Raw genomic sequence first — 8180 nt, forward strand, 5'->3', positions numbered from 1 at the left:
ATAAAGGCAACAAGGAAGAAACAGAAAGACCAATATAACAATTTATCAACAGAGTTGAGTTTATTTGTCACTTAGCCTGTTATAGAATTACAATTAACGGATATCTCGTACAACATACCAGTCTGAATTTCGCAGTATAATTTTACATTTGTTTCTTCATCGCTTGCCATGCATTTGTCGCCTAAGTCTTCGGGGCTGCTAACCGCTTCATCAGAGCTCACACGCTGTTCAAACTGGTACGGCCGAATTGAAAAACTTTCCCAGGCATGTTCCTCATCGATTTTATTAGAATACGTCCCAGAATCGGCCATTTTTAGCGATGATATAAAGGTAAAACCCCTTCTTCGCCAATGCAAAATATTGTACACAACTCTGGGTTTGACGATTCTACGCCACACGATGATACGGTGACCGCTTTCTGAACAAGCGAGCAATTTTCAAGATGGCGGATTTCTATTTGCATTTTCGGTCGTCTTTCAGGTGCAATATTTCATTTGAATGAAACGATATAAGAATGATGTTATCAAAAATTGAGACATAAACCCGAGGCCAAACATGCAAAATACCTTCAATTTTACCCCGGAGTTCCCCTTTAAGATTCTATTCTATTTTATTCCACTCGGCGAAGTCTCTTTTTGTCTTATGGCTGTTTCTGCTTAGGTGGTCTCATACACCGTAAGCCTTTTTAGAGACATCACTGCCAAGGCGGCTAATTCTGCTGAAAAGAACAGGACTGCTACAAGACCGGGGACTGCATCCCCTACTCATATCGAATAGTGTGTGGGTTCTTTAATACCCCACAGGGAACTTATGAACATAGAAGTTATTTGTGAGACGGGACCTACTGTTTATTGGACGGGACCTACGGTTTATTGTCCTTATATCAGGAGACTTGAAATTCTAACCATTTGCAGAAGAAATTACAAAGACAGCAGTTATTTTAAGATCCTGAGTGTTGATCCGGCCGGGGTTCGAACCCGCGACCTCCCGCAAGACAGCAAGATGCCCAACGAACTGAGCCACCGGTGCGGCAGCTGCATCGGCATCGCCAGCATAAGCATCATTCTCAACAATCCAAAGCCTTTGTTTACTTGGGCATTTTGACTTTTTCTTTCTACATTTTGATCCAGTGCTCTTTAGTCTTTGCTTTAATTGAAGAAGCGAATCCTTCGTTTTTAATATTTTGACGGAAAAACCAGAGTAATCGTTAACTTTCTTGTGGCTTGTGTTTAACCAGCCAATAGGATTGTTTGTTTTCCCTTACCTTGCGTTGTGAGAACTTTGTAGTCAAGTTATTGTCGCTATGTTATAAAAGATTTGGTTCATGCCTCTAGCTGTGCATATATCGGTTATGGATGCAACTCTTACGCTTCTTTCGTGCTCTCCAAACTTCCCGCGTGCATCCATAACTGGATATACGCATGCTAAGCATCTGAACCAATTCTTAGTTAATCGAACCCACTGAATGCACATTTAAAAACTTTAAGTTGATACTTGCATAATATAAATGAATAAAGTTAAAGTTAAAGTTAATTACGAATTCCTTCTTGAAAGGGTTATCAATTACTGCTGACATTTAATTTACACAGCAGTCTGCTGTGAGTCACTTATTAACTAACTCATACAAATCTCTGTGCAGTGACCTGGCTCATATCTATATAGATCGCTGCCAGTTTACAGTGATTTTGTTACTCCTGCCTCCTGCGTCTCTGACGCACAAAAATCCCACAAGACGCAAAATAATATGCGGCATGCGTCCTACAAGGACGGAAAAAACGCAAACATGACACGACCGATCAAAGATTGCCTTGTTTCTATAATTAATTAAATTTTTTGCGTGAAAAAATATGTCTGCACTTGGTTTGAAAATAAATTTGATCACTTCAAAACACCGCTATTTTGAATTTTTATTGCCGAGAGCACCCTGGGAGTGAGGGTTACCAAATAAGGAGTACAGCACGAGGGTCCAAAGAAAGCTCGCCAGAAAAAAAAAAGAAAAACAACAACAACAAAAAAAAAAAACAAATATGTCGACAATGGCAGTACACAGAAGAAAACAATACAGTTTATCCCTATAGGCGACTAAAAAACATACGGATGGTACGATGATGAAAAACGTCATGTATTGCAATGTTTGCTCAAAGTGCAAGAAGAAGAACGTGCGCAACAGCGCTAGCCTTGAGCAAGAGGAAGAACAAGAAAAGCCGAGGTGTTTTTGAGCTGAATTATAAACCAATTTCTTAAGCTTCAGAGTCAACTTTGGAATATTTGTAAAACTTCAAAGGTGATGCTGTTTGATCACACTGAATGTCTGAAATGTGAAAGTGATTGTTTTCAATTAAATAAACCAAACTATTCGCGCTAGCTTCACGTTCCCGCAATTTATGTATCTTGGTGGTATTTTAATACTTACATATTACTACAATCTCAGACAAAAATAAAGGGGACACTTCACGCTGCGTAGCAGTTTACCCCTTCCCCCTATTCAATGTTGCAAAGAGAACGGCGTTTTTCCAGGAGCCCGACAGTTTTTACGTCATCAACATTGTCACGGGGGAGGGGGGTTCCAACATGCTTTGGTGTCACGATCTTTTTGACCGGGATTGTAGCTTTGTATTATTTTAAAGAGATCATGCACGTTTGTAGAGGGACCCATTGCGTTTGGTCTGGGACTCATAACTTTTCATGGGATGAGTCCCAGGGACTCACTTTGACAAGTTTTAACAAAATCACTGAGTTTAAATGGATGATAAACTTACAGCCATCGTAGACTTGTTAGTCCTGAGAACATGTTTTCTGGTAGTTGGTTCATTTTATTGTTACGAAGATATCTAGAAATGAAAGTATGGAAAGGAATGTATAAGGAATATTGTGCAAAGCTATGTTAAAGGTAGTACTAATTTTATCTTAACTCGGCTTAGCCTTTAACAGCATTCGTAGAGACACTACAGAAATCTAACTGGCCTAGAATGTTCAGTGCAACGAATCCAAAGGTAGCAATAATTTTGGTTTCATTTCCATGATGTGCTGCCGATCACGGCATTACTCAATTCGAATTATACAAGGGGCAGTACAATCACTAATCCCGATTGCCCCAAAAGAGTCTGCGAACGGGTAAAGTGAAATCAAAGCAAAAATAGGGGACCGTATAGATTAGGTTGTTGTAAAGAAAACAATGCGGGAAATGAAAAAAAAGGAAAACAAAATAACTAAATAATAATAATATGAAATCAAGAATAGTCAAACTAAGGCAAAAAGGCGTTTCTCTTAAGGTTTTTCATAACCAAATGCAGTTTATAGAAAGACTAACTCTTCCTCTTCAGCATTAAAATTAATATTGATTAAGAAAATCTCGCTGAATGTATTTAAACTGAACTCGAAGTGCAAAGTGTTCCCGTGCCTCATTCGGGATCAGGAGGCTACCTTAGTGTTCTCAGAGCTCACAAACGAATAAGAGGTTACGTTTTACCAAAAAAAATAAACAAACAAGAAAGATGTAGTGGAATGATATTACGTAAATTAAGCTTAGAAGGCCAATGCAATTTAGTTGTAGACCTGAAGGATTATCATTTTTAGAATGAACTCGAATTCAGGACCAGACGAGGGCTCATGTGGAACAGCAACAATTTATTGAAACACGCGTTTCTCACACCCGTTACTTACATCCCATAATATGCAATGCTAACGCTTATTTGCATAGTCAAAAGGACACTACAAACAACTCAGAGAGGGAGATTGGTTGGGGCGCTATACTTATACTTATATGACAAAACTGACCGGCCACACCAGGCATTTGGAAGGACTAAGTTTACACTGCCTTCAAATTAACACTCTTCGAGGATGATATACAATCCTCCGGAAGAATGAGAGGGATCATCATGCAAGTGTTCCTTCAAATTGTTGCATTTACTTTGCAAACCGATGGGTCTGGCCGGCAAGTTCTGACAAAAGGAAAGCGCCCTTATACAACTATCGCAGACTTGTGAGCCCTAAGAAAACGCTTTTTTTTTTCCTCTGGGATTTCACTTATTTCATTGTGAACAAGCGATCGCAATCTAGAAATAAAGCATGCAATGCAATCAATAAGAAAACTTCTGCAAACCTTGATTAAGGTGGGCAGACATAAGGGGTCAAATTACAGGGACATGTTACAGCGACATGTTGCAGCGACAAAAAAAGTGGGTAGTGCACACTGAGGCGACATGTAGCAGGGACATGTGCACACACGTAAAAATGTTGCGGGTACATGTTTCACTGAGGGATATGTTGCAGCGGCATGTCCCCTCGTGTGAAGTTCATGGGACACGTCGCTCATGTCCTTGAAAAATGTACCCGAAACATTTTCATGTGTGTGCAAATGTTGTGATTTTGTTCCTGTTACGCGACCCTAATGTATATCGCCTTAGTGTGTACTAAGCATCTTTTTGTCGCTGGAACATGTCGAGACAGCATGTCCTGCAACATGACCCCTCGTTTCTGCCCACCTTTAAAGTAGTACTAATTTACGATTCCTGATTCATCAGCTGGGAATCGGATAATATAGTTTTGAATATCCTAGTGAAATGGCAATATGCCGTAAATCGTTGAAAGCTTGGAATAAAAAAACTTAGTGAGAACTTAGGCTTCAGTTCCCATTAGAGCTGCTTCTGGTCGAAAAAAATGAATTTACATCAAATTTGCACAGCGCAAATATGATGCAAACAAATGTTTACTCCAGAGCAAACCAGTAGGAAACATGGTAAATGCCATATTTGCTACCATATTTGCACACCATTGTCAATATGGTAGAAATGTTGCATTTACCATGTTAACATTAGGGAGTTTACGAAATGAAGACGACGACGGCTACGAGGACTTCATTTAAAAATACGAGTTCCCGTTATTCGTATCACTACGAAACTCTTTCATGTCGTTTCGCGTTAAAAATGTGTAGTAACTATCGAGGAATTAAACTGGTATGAGTAGGTTGGAAGCGTACAGAGAGAACTGAAAATTCATCGTCGTGTGCTAACGTCTTCCACAGAACCCTGAATTTGGTCATTTCACGTCGTCATTTAGGAGATGACGGCAAAGAAATGTACCAAAATGTAAAATGCACGTCCAGAGCGTGCAGAGCCATTGTTTTTGGTCACTAAACCTATTGTTTTGTAGCGTCGTCGTTGCCGTCGGCGGCGTCGTTTCGAGGGGCTCCCTAATTATCCTATGAGGGCGCGTTGGGTATGAAAGGGATAGATAACCAACGAGGCGCGCGCCGAGTTGGCTATAATCATTTCATATATATCCAGCAAGCCCGAGTAGATTAATTGTTTTATTATTGTCTAATGCGACGTTTAAAACGGGCCTAAGCTACGACAATGGCGCCGGCAACGAGAACGCCACAAATTTAGATATTTAATGGACAAAAACAATACCTTTGCACTCCCTGCACGTGCGTTTTTCAGTTTTGTCCATTTCTTTGTGGTCGTCAGAAAAACAACAGGGAGTTTAAGAAACGACGACGGCTACGACGACGACAACGCCACAAAACAATAATATCATTGGTTAAAAGAGCATAAATAGTCGTGCTGCACGTGCATCACGGATTTTAGCCAGTATTTTTGCGGCCCTCTACATAACGACGACGTGCAATCATCAAATTTGAAATTTTGACGACAACGTAAGCATGCAACTGGGAATCTTTCATTCTCTGTTTTCACTGTGAAACCGCTCGTACCAATTTATTTTTAGGACACTTCGCCCATATTGTAGGAGGTGAACAAAACTGAATAATCGCAAAAGACTTAAAATAGAGCCAAGTTATATTTTGAAGTGACGTTTTCCTCGACCGTCGTCGTCGTAGATCTTAAAGTCCCTAACAACGTGAAATAGCCAAATTTGACTCCTCTTAGTTTACACGCACAGTCTGATGAAAATTTCAACTTTCTTTTTCATTTTTTTTCATCCTGAATTCACCAGGATCTGTTTTAAACCTGTCCGGACTGATGAAGAACAAGGGAAAACACACTATCTTGACGATTCATGGCAGCTTCAAAACACAATGTTCTTACGTTTCCTGATTACTATGAACGGCTGTTGTCATGCTTGAGAAATTAACATTTTTGTGAATATTTCAAAAATCAACTTTTTCTATCCTTAACAACTTGCGCCCTGTCCTAAATTTGTCCCGGTAAATGACAAATGTATATACTTGAAATCCTCTGAATGTGACCTTCTCAGAACCTAAGTCACCTGGTTGGTCTACAACGATAGCCTGATAAAAGAGGCAGAACAAAACAAAAAGAAGCAATCACTATAAAAGATATTATCTTATGGGTCATGGACCAAACTCATTACAAGTACACAAATAAAACTTATAAGCTTTTTATTACTTGAATGAATTCATCAAAGGTAACAAGATCTTTTCTTTTTTTTTCCAATTCAAATTCTTATATCACAGAACAACAACATACACTTTAACACAACTCAAGGAGACTATTGACAGATACAGCTCAAAAACTGTTGTCTTTTGAAAACAGAACAGATGAGAAAGTTGACTAAGTCGGTATTTAAGCGAAACCACTTCTATTCTTCCGCCTACAAATACGTACAAATATTTGACGGTTGATCTGTTCAATAATAGACAAAAAGAAAATGGATTCACCTTCTGGTTCTCCTCCGCCATCTTGCCAGTCTCCTCTCAGTTGAACAGAACCGAGGTCCCATATTTTCCTCCGCGAGTAGTGCATTCATAAATCTAAGCCCCCACATTTCCCCCACCATAAGGGCTGAAATTTGTTGCAAAGTCCCCATAATGTTCCCTTATTCCCCACATCAGCCCAAACTTTTCCGAACAGTGCTTGAAAAAAAGGGAGGCAACAAAAACTGGAGTGTTCAATTTGCTTAGTTTGCTCCATAAGAATTAAACACGTGAATTAGAACGTTCTTACTAATGATGGTCATATTCTCGGTTTTCACATGACGTCACGACCGCCATGTTGGTGCCCAAAACAAAGAAAAGGCGGCCATGTTGGTGCCCCGACCAAATCCTCCGGGAATTTAACTCTATTATTATGCAAACGCTGCCTTTTGTTTTCGTTGAAAAACATGGCTGTTGATCACGTGAGTGAAAACCAGCAATTGTCCTAGTTTTTGCGTTGCAGTAGGGGATTGGGCATTGCTGGTCCCAAGAGACAGCATAAAACTACGTGTTTAAGATTTTCACGGCAAAAGGAAAACAGATTATTCCTGATGTACTCACCTTTAAAAGGAAATTGTTTTAGGAATAGCGCTGAAATGGCCAAAGTACGCCTCAAAATTATTGTTAAGGTATCGAGAAGGCAAGGTAAGCAGTTTTTGTTCGATTCTTGTTTTTTTTTATTTTCGACTCCTAAACACGTTTTCAAATTCCCATACAAACACTTATGCTCGAATTGCATCGTTAGCTTGGTGTACCTGTGGTAATAATTGGTTTGAACTTTCGATCATTTAAGAGCTGACAAAGACATAATCTGCAGTTCAATGGAATTTTACGAGTTTGTTTCGGCGAAGCTTCGTGGAAAAAGGACAGTGGAAACCAATCAACCACTGTATCCTCTCCCGATCGAAGTCCTAAGTCAAAAAAAGGGTTTTGAGAAACACAGCTGTGCGAAAAACGATTGTTTGTCTTTAAGAATCAAGAGCCTTAAATGCCAATTAAACTAGAAAGTGATCGGAACAGATTTCCCTTGATGGAAGCTTTTTGCAGTTATCATAAATCCCAAAAAAGTCAGAGTCGACAATATGTTCGATGTCAACAATCTTGAACTTCTTTCGGAAAAACTGGAGAACTGGGTAAATTTGATATTTCAACATCCAAACCTACGCGACGAATTTGGGCACTGTGTTGGGAAATAAACGCGATGGTGACTTTCAAAAATATTACTACGATTCCAAACTAATTCAACGCTTTCCGGATGTTTTCCTTGATTGCACAAAATTCTCTTGGGACATATGAAATATATTTGATTGACAGGTTATCTCCTCTTGGCAAATCTGAATTCCCTGTCCGCTGGTGGATGGACAGTGATTCAAAATACTCAAGAATTGTAGCAGGCGGGATTTCAAAACTAGTAGTCCCCATGCCAGTCGCGGCCCATTCGCCAAAACCATCGTACTCGCGAGTGTTAGATGATCAAGCAAAAAAATATCCCGTCAGTTATGCA

The sequence above is a fragment of the Montipora foliosa genome, unplaced genomic scaffold (assembly GCF_036669935.1).
Source record: "Montipora foliosa isolate CH-2021 unplaced genomic scaffold, ASM3666993v2 scaffold_473, whole genome shotgun sequence".
Lineage (NCBI taxonomy): Eukaryota > Metazoa > Cnidaria > Anthozoa > Scleractinia > Acroporidae > Montipora > Montipora foliosa.